General features: G+C 36.7%; 1 protein-coding gene across 3 annotated transcripts in view; it reads left to right on the forward strand.

The window, feature by feature from the left end:
* MDFIC (MyoD family inhibitor domain containing) overlaps positions 1-18,488 on the forward strand; it is an 89,132-nt gene that overhangs the window by 34,507 nt on the left and 36,137 nt on the right. The window lies entirely within an intron of this gene.

Here is an 18,488-nt window from a genome sequence, read left to right on the forward strand (position 1 = left end):
CAGTTAAAAATTTCTGGAATAAGCAGCCTTCCAATCAAGTGTTTGTAGCTATATTGGAAAGAATATCTCCCTAACTATTATAGCTAGAGTTTGTTCTTGGAGTAAAGCAAAGTCTCTTATAATAGAGATACAGTTTACCTAAGAGTCATATTAATAAGTGAAAAAAAAAAGATCAGCTTTTTGAATAATATATGAATTCATATGGTATCAGTGGTATCTAGGCATTTGGGACAGTACATAATTAGTTTCAATTCCCTTTGAGTGGGAGATGTGGATGTTAAAATAAATTGCTGATGAAGCATATACTTTGGAGAACAGTGTATTTCAAAACTTTGTGCAATATCAGCTATTTCTTTCAATGGTATGGAAGTATAGCATAAGACTGAGAAGATTTATTAGGGGCAGTTTTAAACCATTCTTATTGTGTAACAGTAGTTTGCTCATTTAGGACTAGCTGCTAAAAAGAAGAATAATAGCAAATATTTATAGGCCTGCTTGGAAAACATTAGTTCTATACAACTTCTGGCACCATTGTTTGTAGCCAATAAGCCAATAGTGATCATTTTCTTGTATAAGAATAATCAGTGTCACAATATCCAACCATTTAAAAGGGCTTGGTCATTTAGTTATTAAGAGTTACTCTTTTACGAAACACTGAATAATGGACTTACTCCAGAAAAATCGGCGCTCGCAGAGTAAGAAGACTTAGAATTGTGAAATAAATATATTCTGAGGGAGGAAGGGAGGAACAGAGTTTGGAATAAATTGATTTTATTAAGTAAAAGTGAAGAAACTGCCTCTATGGAAGGAACGGTTCTGCTACCAGGAATAAATATTCCAAACTAAACTGTTCCTTGCACAGTAGAATGTCTGTAATCATTCTGAGCTTTACAGAGTTCTTTCAAAGCTTTCAGTTTTATCATGGAAGCTAATTAGGCCACAATATACACAGTATATGCAGTGTAAGACCCTAGGCAAGCACAGGTCCCCAACTACTCCTGAGTTTTTGAGACACACAAACAAAATATTACATTTTCTCATCTTTTGCACAACTCTTTGAAGTTTCTATGCTGAAATTGGTGCAGGTTATCACGGTTATCTTAAATATGTTCAAGTTTTCGTCCTGAGAAATGAGGCCCACTCCTTTGCCAAGGATTCATTGCTCCTTGCTCATCATCTTTCTCATGTTTGCTTATTTTGAGAAACGTTGGGTTCGTGATCAGTTCCTTGTTCCCATTAAACCTACGTAAAATAAGGGGTTTATTATAACACTCACTGGGAAGAAGTCTTCAATTTAGTTTGTTTTCCTGATGACATCGACAATGTTAAAGTAAAAATATTTAATGGTACAGTTCAGAGTACATATTTAATGTGTAAAAAGCACAAATGTGTGGGAGTGCTCATTTTCTGCATTTAAATTTTTTTTTCCTACTAAAAACAAACAAACAAAAGACTAACCACTACTTCTTGGACCCAAACAACAAAATTGGATAGCTAGGCTCGCAGAGTCAGAATCTGCAGCTCTGGCAGGCTGAGTAGGTGCGATTACAGCCTGGTCAGTAATAATGACAGATTTTAGTGTCCATTTTAGTGTATGAAACACTAAATTACAAGGAATTGAAAAAAAGGAGTAGTTTATAGTCCTGGAATAGCTTTTCTTGGGGGGCAAGGATGACGTTAAATCATTTTGGGATGCTTTTCTTCTTTTCCTTTTTAATTGCAGGTACAGTGTTGTTTTCACTTCTTTGTATATTAATACAAAGGTGAAAATATTTGTGGATGGTCTATTTGTAAGAGAGGCTCATTAGTATGTGTGTGTCCACCCTCAAGGTCTCCGCATGATGTTTTTGTGGCATACAATATTAAAACTCAGTCCCTTGGAAAATGTCATAAAGAAGTTTCTTCATTCAGATAACTTAATTTTTATAAGTCTTCGTAAGGGCTGCTTCAACTTAGAGAGTTCCCAGTCAGTCGGGCTGGAGCCAATCCGCCCTAGTATGCCTTGTGAACTGACTGCTGAAATCTTGCATACTCTTAATGATTATGTATGAAGACTTTGGAAGAACTGGAGATGTCACTGACGACAGGTACACACATAGCATGGTGCTTTTTTAAAGCAAGGAAAGGTACATATGTGGCAAGCCAATTAGCTTGACTCTCATATTCTAAATAGATTAAAAAAATAAAGCACTTGGAAGAAAAATGAAAATGGAATAATGGCCAAAAGCTTGACTGACTTGTCTGCCAGCTCCATTTTTGACAGGAGTGAGGCTCCTGATCAGACATAGGAATGGGTCAGCATGTAACACCGGCGCTTAGAGAAAGGCTACGTGTATGCAGAGAAGGTAAGGTGTGAAGTCCTATGATTTGGATTCTAATCTGCCTACAGCTCATTAGCTGTGGGGCATTGGGCAAGAAACTTTTGTCTTTCAGCTTCAACTTCTGCAACTTTAGCATACAGATGGAAGTAATCCCTTCCCTCACTCCCTCACGAGGTTGGTGAAGGGTCAAACATGAAAATCTAAATGGAAATAATCTTGTTAATTATTGGATATTAGATGGATATTAGTTATACATAATGCTGAGAATAACTGGGACCTGGGTTAAAGGAAGAAGTACAAGACCAATTTGACTTAGGCTTTGGAAAGAATGGAACCTCTTCCTTAATCGTATATTCAAGCTGATCAGGAGACACTGTGCAGAGAACTGAGAGAGAAAAGTGGAGTGTGAACCTCTGGATTCCCTCCCTGGTTATCCGGGAGTTACAGGGAGGAGTCAAGTACACATGTCATGGCCTTTTATATGATCCTAAAAAAACCCTCAGAACACATCAACAGAGTTTCCTACAAAAATGTGAGGAAATGAGCCACTGTACTAACTAGACTCTTCTTTATTTTAAAGTTAATTTTAAATATAATGAAATATTTCAGATAGAAAAATATACAAAAGAATATTACAAACACTAATGTACCAACCACTCAGATTTAACAAGTGTTAACATTTTGCCACATTTTCTCAAGTTTTTGTTTGTTTGTAAAAAAAATCAGACCTTTTTTTTTGCATGGCAAATTGAACTTTTATATTCCATTCTTTTTGGAAATTCTACTTAAGTGATAGTAAATTAGTAATAATTTTTAAAAGACATAAATTTAAGGAGAGAGAGAACAGACACGGAAACAACATTGAATCAGAGATGTTAAGAATTTTCTGAAAGATGGAAAGTAGGTGGAGAAATGATAACTGACTTTGCAGCACTGACAAGCCAGAACCTGAGTGAACAGGACACATTATGGTACTGCCCCAAAAGGCTCAAGATTTGGAGGCACCAGGGCTTTTGGAAGCTGGCATGACACCAGGACTGGAGAAGAAGAGTGCAGGTTGAAAGTCTGAGGACGGAAGACTGAGACCATTCGGTCTCCTCCATCCTTTGAAATTGAGCAGCCCTGTTTCTCCCGCTCCGACCCTCAAGACACAGGAGAATGATGCTCTGGAGAATGGAAACCAGAGAAGCGTCAGACTCTGGGCACCAGGCATAGCAAAGCACAGGAGCTAGTGGCATGCCGACCACAGGGTGCTCGGTGAAAATTGACTGTGACGAGACACAGATGCAGTTCCTACCTCCTTTCCCCTTAAGCACTGATGGGCATGAGCCAAATATCACAAACCAGATAGAGAAAATATTTATTTTCCTATTGCCTTTTGTTCACTAGTTTTCCAATTTTGAAAAAAAAGTGGAAGAGATTTAATCTTGTCTCCTGTTGCTTGCCATTGTCACTAGTAGCAGCCGTGAGCATCTGACACCTGGCTAAGAGCAGAGGGTCTGTGAACCTTGTTAAATTAATCATTGTTGGCTGTAGGTGGACACAAAAACGCTCAGTCACTACTGTCGCTCCTTCAGGTTAATCTTGCTCCCAGTGAATGTTCTATTTAAGGTGTCACACCTTCCACCTTCTCATACTTCTTTCTTTAGAAAAAGAAGGAAGTTTTAATAATTATGTTAATAGATATTAGATGGCTTAGATTCTAAATTAGAAAGCCCAAACGAAGTGGGTCCTTACATTGATTCTTTCCAGATTGTTTTCTAGATATTATGTCATATATACACTGTTTTTCTACATGTTGACAATGAATCAAGGACCTATCCTCTTGTAATATTAGAGCTAGGGAGGATGCCTTAGAGATCAGTGTGTTCAACCTCTGTGTGTTTTTTCAGTTTGCAAACTGAAGCAGGAAGAGGTAAACAGTTTGTCCAAGGATACCCAGGTAGTTAGTGGCAGAAGCAGGGCTATTATTTTTGGAAATGGTCTTTATCGACAAGAATATATCGTTAACACTTGCAATTTGTAACCCACAATGTGGGATTTGAAAGGCTATATTAATAGGAAATAACTACTAGAAATTAATAGGAGTTTTTAAGACCCCGGGTACATAAACTTATTCAATTCACTGTTGAATTGCCCGTTTTATTCTCCCCGAAGAGTCTGCCTTCATGATACAAATTGCTCTTGGTGAGCATTCTACCCAGCTGTGGTTCCAGTATTAGAATTATGATTCTCCAGTGGAGTGCACAAGGCAAGAGAAACAAGAACCCCAGAAGGAGTATTTTTTGGGTGGGGGAGGAGGATTACCCCTGCACTAACATCTGACGCCAATCCTCCTCTTTTTGCTGAGGAAGATTGGCCCTGAGCTAACATGCGTGCCCATCTTCCTCTATTTTATGTGTGGGATGCCTGCCACAGCATGGCCAGCTAAGGCGTGCATAGGTCCACTCCTGGGATCTGAACCAGCAAACCCTCGGCCGCCAAAGCAAAATGTGCAAACTTAACCGCTGTGCCACCAGACTGGACCCAAGGAATATGTTTTTTGAAACAACACAAAATATTACTAAAAGGTGTGTGTTGCTTAAATAAACCCTGTGGAGTTGGAAAAAGGTTGAGAGCTACTGCTAGAGAATTGTGTTTTAGTTGAGGGAAGGAATCTGATTTAGGAAATTGCAAGAAAATATGAAGATAAATACAAATCAGAGTGATAGTCTCATTTCTAAAATCTGAGCAGATTCCTAAGAATGGTATAAAGATTCTCTCACAACCATTCATTTTACCATGAAAGAATATCAAATAATTCATGCTGTTCTCTAGCCTCAGAACAATTTTCACCCAATTTCAGTATAAATAGATTTTTACATTTCAGAGAAATGGATATATGTTTATCCTTAGAAGTAATTAAAGGATAAAATTTCTATAAATGTTTCCTAATATTGCAAATTGTGGTTGTATTTTATATTTATATACAGTTGATGGCCGCTTTATGTAACTTCCTAAGAACACTTTTACTGGGAGTGTCTTGGATTCATAGCAAGTATTTAAGCCAGCTTCTGCTCAGTTACACAGAGTGGTCTTATAAGTGAGTAACTTATTATAGTAATGGCTTATATAGTCATGAAGCACAATATCTGGAAGAATATTGCCAGGAATTGTTTATGGAAGCAGATTCTGTGTTTTTTTAAATATATATGTTAATACTTATAATTTGAATTAGGCAATACCTTTATGGTCCAAAGGACTGTGTGAGTATTTTCTAGCTACACTGCCCTCCATCTGTTCAGCACATTTGTTCTGCTTCAGGGCCCGGCCTGTGTTGTTAGCCTGGCCTGGACCCCTGTTACTCCTTCTCTTTGTGAGGCCCCTTCCCCTTCAGGTCTCTGTTGAAATGCCATCATAGCTATCCAAACTCAAACAGTTTCCCTTGTTATTCTGTCTGATAGTAGTACTTTTCCTTTAAGCATTTCCCATAATTTCAAATTGTATGTTCTGCTCATTTATTTACATACTTAATGTCTTTTTATTCATTTCTATTTAACTAGTCTTAGCAGTGTGTCTGATACATAGTAGATGTTCAATAAATATTTCTAAAAGAATGCATAGCACATAACGAAAACATAATTTTATTCACAATGGGCTCTTCTTCCCACTCTGTCTTCAAGTGCTAAGATCTGTTATAAACTCATTTTTTGTTTTACTAGCTCCAGTTATTATTTATGGGTTTTGTCTACTGTTGGAAAACAGCAACATTTTTGTAAATGTTGATGAATTTAATATGAGGCCTATGGAGCTGATAAACTTGACATTCTCATTTTTTCCAATTCATTTGAATTACAAACAGGAAGTGACCTTATAAATAACATGGTGTTTGGGGGATAGTTGTGGGGGTTTCGAGGATGAAGATACTTGCCACAGGCTCCAGAGATCCGCTGGGCCAAGGGAGGGAACCAGATTTGCTCAGGAGGTTCAGGAGGAGGCAGTTGTGCTGATTTTCCTTGTCTCCTTTTCTAGGTAAGCAATATGTACTTTTCAAGGTTTTATTTAAATGATTGAAATTGGGGACTGTAGAATGAAAATTATTTTGTCCTCATTCATATTTCTAAGCAACCACTGTTCTAGGTGCTGGAGCAGGTTGTCAGAGGTGCTGGGCACTTGAGTGCAGCTCTTAGTGAATGCTCGTAGAGTGACTGTATGCGTGAATGAATGACGTGTTTCTTGCCATAGAGAAGCATATAGTTTAATGGAGTGGGCAGACCTTTAAACAAATTTTGCTCTGGGCGCAGAGAGGAGGGAGCTTTGGGGTCAGCATGTGACCCAGTGCTGATCAATGAGATGTGCAGGATGTCTCCTGGACGGTTTCTGGGAGAGGGCTTTTTAATATTCTTAAAGAGACAGAAAGAGCACCCTCACTTTTCAAGCAGTGTCATCATCTGTGGATGTACTGTCTAGAACAGTATTGGAAGGTCTTATAACTATGAGGGGAACAGTCAGATGGGAAGGTTGACATGCTGAGGATGGCAGTGAAAATATAGAACCTGTGATATTAATAATACTACAGCTGCCCTATCTTTGGATTTCTTGTTATGCATGATAATAAATATCTGTAAATATCTGTGGGAACAAGGTGTTTGTAAATTTTGTTCACTGTAATATTCCTTATGCCTAGAATAGTGGCTGGCACTCTACTGGTGTATACTCAACAAATATTTTATAATAACTTGTTTCAGTTAGTTTGCAGCCAAAGGTACCTCGATGGATTTAGTGGGTTTTAATGACAAAATTTAGAGGAAGAAATGTTGGTATAAATGGTCTCACTTGTGTTAATCTTTAAATGTGGTTAATGAGTTTGTTTTCTCTGTCTAGCCATTTCCTGGTGCTTATGTTTGGGTAACATTTTATTCCCACAGAGGTTAAAATCGTCTTGATACATTGATGAAGACAAGAATCTAAAATTCACATTCCCCAAATCAGCTTCCAAAAGTTTGAAGCAGCCCCGGGGCAGAGGGAGAGATTTCATCTTAGGAGAAGACAAGATGAGAATAATGAGAAAATAGGGTTATTTTTTGCTTATTCTTTTACATTTTGAAAACTTTTTATTATATTTAAGCTAAAATCTATTGTTTATGTATGAAAAGAAACTTAAAATTCATGTATCTGACTTTACTCTACAGGTTTGGAAAACTTTATCGCACCATTTTTCTGAGTTTTATTGTTAGTTATGTGGGAGAAGCAGCTTGTTCATTAGCTCTCATGGAAGAAACGCTCCAGGATCTCCGATAGGGGTTGGACATGATTGTTCACACCATCCCAGTCTTAGAGTCATTTCTGAGAGCTTTGCTTGAAGTCTTGAATTTTCAAATTATGTCAGAGAGCATTGTCTATAATGGGAACTCTTATTAGAACTTAAGCACAAAGGTTTCTTGGTCTTGGGCCATATCTTAGGAATTTATTGAATAGTGAAAAGCTATCCTAATAATAAATACTTACAAATAAACTTTGAAGGTAATGAGCTATATTAAAGCTCTGGGGAATTCATAGTAACAAAATTTACTTTTCTTCTGATTTACCTTGTATAAGCTAGTGGAAATAAATTTACTTTTTAAATGTTCAGTTAGCAATTCATAGTTTCCTTTATCTAATTCCAAATCTTCTAACTTCATTTGCATTTCCGCTGCTCTAACCTCAAGGAGATACCAGTTTTGTACATTAAGTTGGATTTATGTTTATTACAGGGAGGAGGAAAAAAACTTTTAGATAGATAATTTGGTACTGACTTTTCTTATGCTATTTTCAAAAAGGTCACTCAACTAGTATTTTTGATGCATTTCCCTACACTTGGTATGATATCTATAACTGAGTCTTTAATTTCCTTGTTATAACAGAGAGAATTTCTTGAATCCTTGCTATAACTCCACCATCCTCATATTATGCTTTTACAGCAATTCCCTAGACTCATGAAGGTGAAGGATGAAGTTTATAGTGGTATTGAATACCAAACTGTTGCTTGATTTATTCAGGAAGGTTGTTATGTACTGGGATCAAGTGACAGCTTAAAAGCTAGTATAATTCATCACCATCAGTTAATTTTCACTGGGTGTCCACTGGGTGCTGAACATTGTACAAGGCTCTTTGTCAGCAGGTATGTGCCTGATAAGGTTGATGGAACTCTAAGACGACAATGGAAGCTTGTCCTTAAGGCATTTGCTATATAATCTAAGGCAAGTCAAGTGCCCAGTGTCGTTAAGCTTTGTGTACAAAATGTATGTAACTAAAAGTACTTTATTTTTTGAAGGGTTCTCATTAGTAAGTTGAGGTTCTCCTCTTATTAATATCTATACTGACACCAGAAGAAAGGGAGTGATATTGGAGGCACCAAGAGTAGGTATCTGCTATGGTTCAGTCTTTGGCTGACTAGCATACATTTATCTATGTGTGTACACACACATACTTTTTTCCCATACGTATAATTTCAAATCTCCCTACCTAGTGAGACCCAATTATCCTTTGAACAAACATATATGTACTGCGCCTCTCCTTAATGACAAATCAAAATCACATCCAGATGATGCATCTAGAGCCATTGTCATGTGGTCATTGTTCCACAGACCTTGGGGAGATGTTTGTTCCCCCTCTGAAATGATTCAGAAATCTGATCTTGATCAAATTTGGATATAGCTCCTGATGATCTTGCAACTTATGGCTTAAAACATATCTGATTCTATAATGGCGAAGGAAGTGTAGGGTACCTGCAATGAGACTCTCAAGTGCGGTACTGGTCTAGGGATTTTCCATGTCTCCCTGGTTAGGGTTAGTACAGAAGATGATGTGGCCAGGGACTATCATAAGCATCTCTTTATTGAGTTTCCTCCCTGACCTTGGCCTGGGTTCTGTGGCCAGTGGATGTGCTTACCCTAGGATCATCTGCTGAGAAGTTTTCCCTTGTTGAGTGTCCTTCAAGGCCATCTCTGAGAAGAGCTTTGGGGGTTGGGGGGGTTCTCTTGCTGGAGCCTTTGCAGTTGATAACAAGGATTTAGATTCAGAGATTGCCTTAGGGTGAAATAGTCACAAACCTTTATTTGCTAGGCTAGGGACTTTTCAAGTAACATACTTTCTTCAACATCTTTGTTAGTTGCTTATCAACATCTTTTGGAGGTAGTGATGGAGGACTTCATTTTCTGGTAACTGGCACCAAAAGTTGTGTCAAATAATAATCTTTGACTCGACCCTTGCCTTGCCTCTTACGTTTTTGAGGTCTGGCTCCCTGTCTCCTTCAGTCTCCATTTAATGGCTTCCTGTCCTAGCTCTACTTCTGTGGGTGGTGAAGCCTGACCTGGGGCTGCTCCTTCCCCTGGCTGTCTCCCTTATGAATGAATTAAATGAACTACTGATGGGTACTGAGTGGGAGAGGCACTTGAGAGAGCCTGGAGTTTCAGGCTTCCACAGTCCTTGCTCCTCCCTACTATCTGCTATTCCATTTAGTAGCATTCCACATTTACCTAATCAGCACACTAAATTTAGACAGTAACAAATAATCTGGCTGCTGAAATTCAGCCAACATCTACGACTATCTGAAATTTAGTGCTCGCACAACGTTGACTACCAGGGCTGTTGCTTCTGGTTGTGAATCGCACAAAAGCCCGTGGGGGTTGAAATTGAGCCCTTGCTGTGCTCACCAGGACTTGCACTCAAGCAAGGAAGGTTTTTGAGATTTGTCTGTACAGAGAGGAACACCTTTTCAGACTTACACAATAGCAAATTTATCTGCATGTTGTTGCCATGGCTGTGTTGCTTGCAGGTTAAAACACTTTTCTTTAATAACGCTTCCTGTTTTTTCCATTGGCTTTTACCTTGGCCAGTCAGAATGGAGTTTGTTGTTTTATTGTAGCAGCTACTGAAAGCCATAAGAAATCTAATATACCAGTATATGAGTCGTCTTCTGCAGAGTACCCTAAAGCTGCAGCCTTAGTGTGCACACAATCTGCTTCTCATCAACCGATGACTGCTTATTTTAACTAACTACTTCATTACGGTTTCATATTGACTGTATTTTCTAGCCTAGGATGGAGTGATCCTCATTTCCCCATTCTTGCATTTGCTTGGCTAGTTTCACATTTCAACAGCCTACTCCTGATGCAGGTTTTCACATTAGATCAGAGTTCTTGGTTTCAAGTTTTTTGACTCATATCTTTGTCTTACCAGAGAGCCCTCCCCACCTGGAGGAGGGCTAAAGGGACTGAAAGGTGGGGCTGGTCAGGGACCTATATCAGACAGCAGTTCTGCATCTATCCAAGTGTGTCAACGTGTATATTAAGTTGAAACCTAAGAGTACAGCCTGCTTCTCAATGGGAGGTCTTCTGATTTGCTTTGTGGTCCTTGAAAGTTGTAATGAGTGTGTGAAGTTTCTGGGTGAATTCTGAAGTTTCAGATGTTTTCGGTGTATGCTTTTCTTAGCTGTTACCCACCCTAATTTTACTGTGGTATATGTTGCTTAACGTCTGTAGATGCCGAACTTGGTTAAGTAAAGTATTTCTGATGTGTTATTTAAAAAGATAATACTTGAATATGTCCTATCCTGTTGTGATAGACAATCAGGTCCTTAAATGATTACTTATAAAACAAAAACATGATTATTTTTCATCTTTTTCTGTAAATCTTATGATGAAACACCAGCAGGGTCAAGGCAATGTTTAACTGATGGTATGAAGATTGACGTATGAGTAGTAACGCCCTGGGACTGCCTGCCTTGCTATTGTTTTGAGAATTCTGAGGAGAGTTTCTATTTGTTGAAACGTAGTGCCATAACAGTACGACTTTTTAAACATTTGCCTGCCCACTAATTGATTCTTCAAAAAATAAGAGAAATGCCTTTTATATCTTTAAAAAAACTCAGATGTATTTGTCCTGAATATGCCTGTTATTGCCTAGTAGAAAACTCAGGAGTGATTCTTCAAAAGAACATGAAGCCGTTATTCCCTGTAAAGTTACCATATTCTAAAAATTTCCGTATGTAAAATAGGTTTTCAGAAGATTGTACCTTCCTGCTTTTTATTGAATTAATATGTTTTCTATCATACAAAAAAGATTGTCTAGGCTATTTATTTTCTGTAAAATTTAAGTACATATACATTCATTTAGATGTACTTATTATACAGTTATAAATAATTATAAGCAGAGGTCACTTTATCAGTTAAATCAAATGAGGGAAATGCCTACTGAGTCAGAGAACAAAGGGAAACCACAGCAAAAAAGATCCCATCTTCGCTATGGGATGATATGGAGGACAATACAATCTTTTAATATAGAAATAAAGCTTGTAGACAGCAATCCATAATGAAACCTGCTCACTTAAACTGAAAACATTCTGTTCTCAAATGAATGAGTGGTGAGCTCATGTTATCCAGATAAGTTAACTAGAAACTATGATGTATAATACTGGCGTAAAGAAAGGCCAAATTTGTCATTCCTTTGAGGATAAAAGCAAGCATTAGAGAAAAGCTACACTTGGAGGGGCTACAATAAAGATTTTTGTCATTCGCTGGTTTACTGTCTGAGGGCACTCAGTAATACATGCAAATCTTAAAAGAAAATGTCAGTAGCTTTCCTCAATAATCCTTAGTTTTGAATTTATTTTTCTAGCAAGTCATAATTTTTCTGAAAAACAAAAACTAATATTTGCATGTTTATTTAAAACCTGTTTACTTACAAAAAGGTTTTGGATTGACTTATAGAAAAACCCCACTAACGCAGAATGAAAAATCAAGGCCAAATAGTAAATCAGAAAGAAATGGAGGAAAATTAGGTAGGGGAGAGTAAGAAAAGGGAAGAACAATGGTATGGAACTGGGACGTTAAACCTCCCTATACCCCTGAGGATCTGTCATTTTCTCTCATTTTGCCAGTGAAGGTCCAAATGCCCAGGGAGATGATGCAACTTTCTCAAGCTCATAGAACCGGGAAATACTGACTCTGGAATTCAAACCCTAGTCAGTCTTGTTCCAAGCCTATGAGCTTCCCACCGTCTGCGGTTTCCAGTATCTTGTTTGAGGAAAGCAAAGCAGTTATGCACAAGTAGCTGCTGATAGAAGGTGACCAACTCATCCCACTTTGTCTGGGACTGTCATGGTTTTAAAACTAAAAGTTCTGTGTCCAAGCACAGCCCTCAGTCCTGAGCAAACCGGGATGGTTGATCACCCTGATTTCCTCCTAGCCACAGTCAGGATCGAAATGTGATGGAGTTATGTAACTGTCTTCAAATGGCACAGTCAGGCTGGGATACTTTTCCTACAAAACTGCATGATGCAATATTATCCCTCAGTAATAATCAGCTCCTACATTGTAAAGCTGGGCTGCTGCTTTCTAAGATCCACCACGGGCTGTGGATTTGGCAGTGGTCTTTCTACTGCTGCAAATATATTGTTTCTTTTTTTCTAGTGAAATGTGGTATCTTTTGGGTCATTTGGGTTAGGGGCGGTTTACTGTGTGTTATATGTATATATACCATACATAGTTGTTAATATGCCTTGATCGAAGCTGTTTTATAACGAGTCCCAGCATTAATCCCATGGCTAAATTAAAAAAGTTTATTTCTATGTAAGTATGTGATGAGCATTCCAGATCAATGAGAGGCTCTCCTCCCTGCTACCATGCAGATTCCCTCTGTTTGGTTTCTCTAGCATCCCTTAAGATATTCCCTTAGCTGTGGTCAAAGCTGAGTGGCTGCCAATGCAAGAAAGAATGTGTAGAGAGGACACAACCAAGTCTTAAAGCCTAGGCCTAGAAGTGGCAGAAACAGTTTCTGCTCTCATTTCTTCATAGCAAACATGGATACATGGCTGAACCAAACTGCAAGGAAAGCTGGGAAATGGGTTAGCCAAGCACACAGGATAATGGAGAGAATGGATTTGGGAAAAAGCCAGCAGTCTCCCTCTTCCAGGCTCTACTTAAATATGTTTAAATACTTTCTAAATGTTCTTTATGAAATGCAAAAAATGATTGGTTCTCCAAACAACTTCTAAAGTTATAACCTTTTGTTTTGGGAAGAAGTACCTCCCACCCCTGCCTCATGGTGATTTGTGTACAATAATTAAAACTTAATTGCTGTTAAAAATGCTATTAGGTATGATATCATCATAAGACAGTCTCCTCCATCCTGTGAGTTTCTGGTCATGTAGTCACAGAATTTGATTAGGATTCTCAGATTGACCAATGTTCCAGAAAATTCCAAAATATATTTCACTATGTTAATATGTACATTAAATAAAATGAAGATGGAAAATACAATATATGATGAAAGAAGTCAGAAGCTCAAGAGGTAAATAAAAAATTTCAGAAGACCCTTGGAGGAGAAGTAAGGAAACAAGTAGAAAATGCTAGGAGCTTCCAGACTGTGTAAGTGTTAGGATTCATGGTCTGTCCAGGGTCTGCACACTCAGAAAGGTTTGCATCAAACTGATGAACAGAGTTGGCCATTAGCACATTTATTTTAGTTGATTTTAGCCTAAATTTGCATTATAACAATAAAGCAATATAGTTTTATCATATTAGTACAGATTGAAGTAACTTTTAAAGCTGTTATTGTATATAGATGCGTTTTATGTGTATATAATAAGACACTATTTTGTTATATATATATGTATATGTAAATAAAATCTATTTTGTGTGTGTGTGTGTGTGTGTGTGTTTGTCTCATAGTAACCATGGAGTAACATACCACAGGGCGCCCAGTAAAAGCTTTGTAACTACCCCTGGAAAGAGGAATTTTGTTTTATTCACATCAAGTCATTTTACCCCTTCCGTATCCTATTTCGATCATTTTGTTACTGACAATTTTAAATCCTAAGCATTTAAATTTGATTTTTTGTCTGTGCACAGCAACCATACAACCATACAAACTGACTAAATGGCATGAGAATTCTTTTGTAATTTTATTAAATCTGACTTGTGTAAAGAGACCAGGGACTGAAGATGATTTGCACATGCTAATAGATTATATGCTATAGCAAAATGTTGCTTTATGTTGCTACTCCAGCAGCTGCAGTTTGAAGTGTAGTTATTACTAGCTACAATATCACCCAGCTTTTTAAAAAAAATTTATCAAAAGAAGTTCATTCTATTGACTCATTACTCCCATATTTATTATTCTTATTGAAAATCACTAGATCTAATTCTATTGGTTTCCTTCCTGATTGAAAACATTTGAACCTAGAAAGCACAGTATTTCTTAAGACATTTGTAACTATTCATCATGGATATTAAAATTACAATCATGCTGCTTTGTGTGAGCAATGATTTAAAAAAAAATTCTTTACACATATGGTAAGCGGTGACCAATGCTATCCAGGATTGAAGATGCTGAACGTTCATGTAACTGGTATTTGAAATTTTGATGTGTATTGCATTCGTTACTGAATATCAAGAATACATTTTTTTGCTCATATAGAGTAAGTTTAAAATGGGGTCTTTTGTAAAAGCACCCATCCTGTTTAGAATGATATAACAGATGCTGAATGTTCACATATCAAACAAAATGCCAGCTTTCTGTAGAAAAGAGGTGTCAAAAAGTTTCTTTGTACCTTTAACGCATGTGATTATGTAGTACAAAATGCAGAGTTTGTAAAATTTCTTGAATATACAGGCAAAAAAATGAATAATTCAAAACAACTCATAAGTTCTACATTCTATTGTCCCTTTATAACGCAGGCAGAAGATAGCAGTGTGCTCCCAATAGAGCTGAATTTGCACAAGTTACACCTCTGAAAATGCCAGATGGTCTATGGTCTACTTTTGAGAGCTGTCACATATGTAAAGATTTGAAAAAAGAAAGACAGCTGAATGAGAGCAGTGGATCATTAAAGAGAGAGCGAGGGTCCCTAGACATCACTTGTGTTTTAAGAAGCATTGTGTCGTTCTCATAGTAGCGTGTTTTTTTTTTTTAAAGCCGTATACAACTTTTACACAATAAGGAAAATAAAAATAAATCTGTTTAAAGCCAAGTAGTTATGGTTTAATCAGTTAGACTTTTTGTTCTTTATTTGAGAAAAGTCATGGTTGCAGCTTGTTTTTAGTTGCAATTTTACAATGAAAGATTCAAGTCACACCCATGAAAAATTATTGATAAAGTTAAAATAAATGTCTATTGAGATAACTAATATATTTAGAGTTTATCAAGTTTGATTTGACTTATATACTGCATGCATCTGATAAAATCATAAAACTAAGAAATACTTTTAATGTTAATAAAACTGGACTGAAGAACTAATACTTGGTTACTGACTATAATACAAACTATAATAAAAATAAGTAGGTGACAGTGAAACAAAAATGAATGTACTATCATTTATCTGCCAACAGAAATAGATATTATTGTGCAGATTGAAATGTAGATAAATCATTAAGGATATGTTTGAATATCACTCCAGCCATACCCAGTAATTTGCAAATAGTCAATTTTGATGGTAGAAAAAGGTCAGATCTGTCAGTTTTAAAATCTGGTGGCAAGACACAGTTGTCTTTTACCACCTTTATTTTTATTTATTGAGAATGTTTAGCTATTACATAGTAATTTTAAATTTCTTTTGGATTATGGAATATGACAGCACATTTTGATTGATAAGAAGTCACACCAGCATTGGTCAGTCACATTTTGGCTTAACCAAGCTCTCAGATTGCTTGAATTATTCTTTTCAGAGAAAAAGTGGCCTAAAACATTCCATTTATTTGGTGAGATTACTGGAAAGTGCTCTGAAAAGAACACAAAATTAGGTTAAATGTCTTCTTTGGCATCCCTTTAAATACATATGCATAACTAGCTTTATATTCAATAGCAGTCATTAGGATGTCATTCTAGTTGATAGAAGAAGTTTCAGGAGCAGCAAATTAATCTCTAGATCAAATGATTGCACTCATAAGAAATAGATCTCCTTTGCAGATGCCTGATTGTCGATTTTAGTAATGAGAAGGGCACATATAGCTGCTACACAGAGAAGTAACCTTTTGTTCTTTTTTTCTTTTCATCAAAAGTTAGAAGAAAAAATATTTTGATACATTTTACAATCATTACTTTGTGGTATTCCCAAATATTTAATTTTCAGACAATTATTCTCCTTTGTTTATTACTAAAGACCTAAAAAACTGTGGGAGGAGTTCGTACATTAGTTTCATAAATCAGGTGTGAATGTTAATAGACTTGGTGTGAAAGAATGCTTTTGTTTGTTAAGTAAAAAAATGAATCTTTTTTTCTTGAAATGTGTGCATTCATGAGTAGAATATTTTGATATATTAAGATGTTTTTCTTCAAGAGACGTAGGATATATGAACAAGAACGGAAGTAAACAATGTGTGCTAAAGACTTTAATATAAACTGCCATCTTTGTCAAAAATATATACCAAGTCATAGCTAGATCACAAGTAATCAGCCCCTTTTACATGTCATCAGTGCCAGGGATAACTGTTACTGCTTTGCAGGCAATACTTTTTCTAAGTTGAAGAGTTCTTAGTCCTTAGATTTAATTTACATTTCATAAGTGTTCATGTTCATAAATGGAAAAGACTAGTTATAACAGTTTTACATTTTGAAATACCAGGAAATTATAAAATAGTAAAATTTTGACAATGAATGATTTTTGTTGTTGTTGCTGTTTTTGCTGAAATGCTATGATTGATAGTTTTGCTTAGGAGCTGCACAATCAAGGTAAATGGTGATTTTAATAATAATCTTGTTACTTAACCAGTATAAACATAACTTTTTGAAGGAGATCAGAGTCTTTAGCTGCAAAAATTAGAATCTATTTTGGCTAGTTTAAATAGAAATAAATTTATGAGCAGCACATAGACTCTCCCAAGAGTTACACGGCCAAGAATCATGCCCGTTCGTTGAAATGGGCTTCTCTAATGAAAGTCCCACTGCTGCACCGTTGGCCGCTGGTCTGCTAGGAAGCGGACAACAGACACTGCACCCCACTGCCAAGACCAACAGATGCCTCTCCACTGTCTATGCTGAGTGGCTCCGCCACCCTGGTGTGGCTGCGGTCGTGTGTTGGTCACTTCTGCTTGGTAGAACTTAGGTCACATACTTGCCCCCTGGCCGCAGAGGAGTCTAGGGATGGGCTAGAGAAACTTCCCAGAATCTGTGAGGGTGATCAGAAATGCTGGGCAGCATAGATGGTGACTAGTCACTCTGCTTGTTTTTCGATTCGTTGTCCAAAAAATCAAATTAGTTTGGCCTTCCTTAGTGTTGTGCTCTTAAAACAGTCTTGTGTATTTTTCTTTAAGCTAAAAAGTTTTGCTTTTTATATATAGACATTTAATACATCTGGAGTTTATTTGTGTGAGATATACATGCACTTAGCTGTGTATACACATGCATATTTGGAACACTCTCTGTTGTTCCGTTGGTTTATATGTCTCTACCTGGACCAACAGCATACTGCCTTAGTTACTGCAGTTTTTTAATAAGACTTTATACGTCTAGTAAATCAAGTCCTTGAAATTTACTTAGTGATTCTTGATTACTCTTCTTTAAAAATTTTTGGATCAGCTTATCAAGTTCCATAAACAAGCCTGTTGGAAATTTTATGGGAGTTATATTAAAGAAATTGGGGAAAAATTAACATATTCTCTTTCCATTTATTAGGGTTTTCTTTTGTGTCCTTCAGTAACATTTTGTAATTTTTGCTGTAAAATCTGCCCATTTTTTCCTAGCTTAATTCCTAGATACTTATAGGGTTTTTGTCTGTTGGCTTGTTTTTCTTTTTTTCTTATTGTGAAGAGAGAGTTTTTCTTGTATATTTGCTAATTGGCTACTGTTAGCATATATAACTTTGTTGATTTTAATATGGTAGATTCTGTATCAATGTTGCTAAATTCTTAGTTTTTCAGAATTTATAGTCTCTTAGATTTCCCCTAGAACATTCAAATTATGTTCACATCTCAAAAATTTTGTTTCTTCCTTCTCAGGACTCAGAGTTGTTATTTCCTTTTTGTGTTTATTGCTTTCACCAGGACCTCCAGCATAATGTTGCATAAGAGGGGTAAAGGTGGGCCTTCTTTTCTTGGTCCTGACCTAAATGGGAACACTTCTAAAGTGTTGACACTACATTTTGGTAGATGTGTTTTATTAGATTAAGGAAATTCTCTTCTATTCCTCTTTCCATGAATGGTTTATTTTAAA

The sequence above is a fragment of the Equus przewalskii genome, chromosome 4, assembly GCF_037783145.1.
Source record: "Equus przewalskii isolate Varuska chromosome 4, EquPr2, whole genome shotgun sequence".
NCBI classification, from domain to species: Eukaryota; Metazoa; Chordata; class Mammalia; order Perissodactyla; family Equidae; genus Equus; species Equus przewalskii.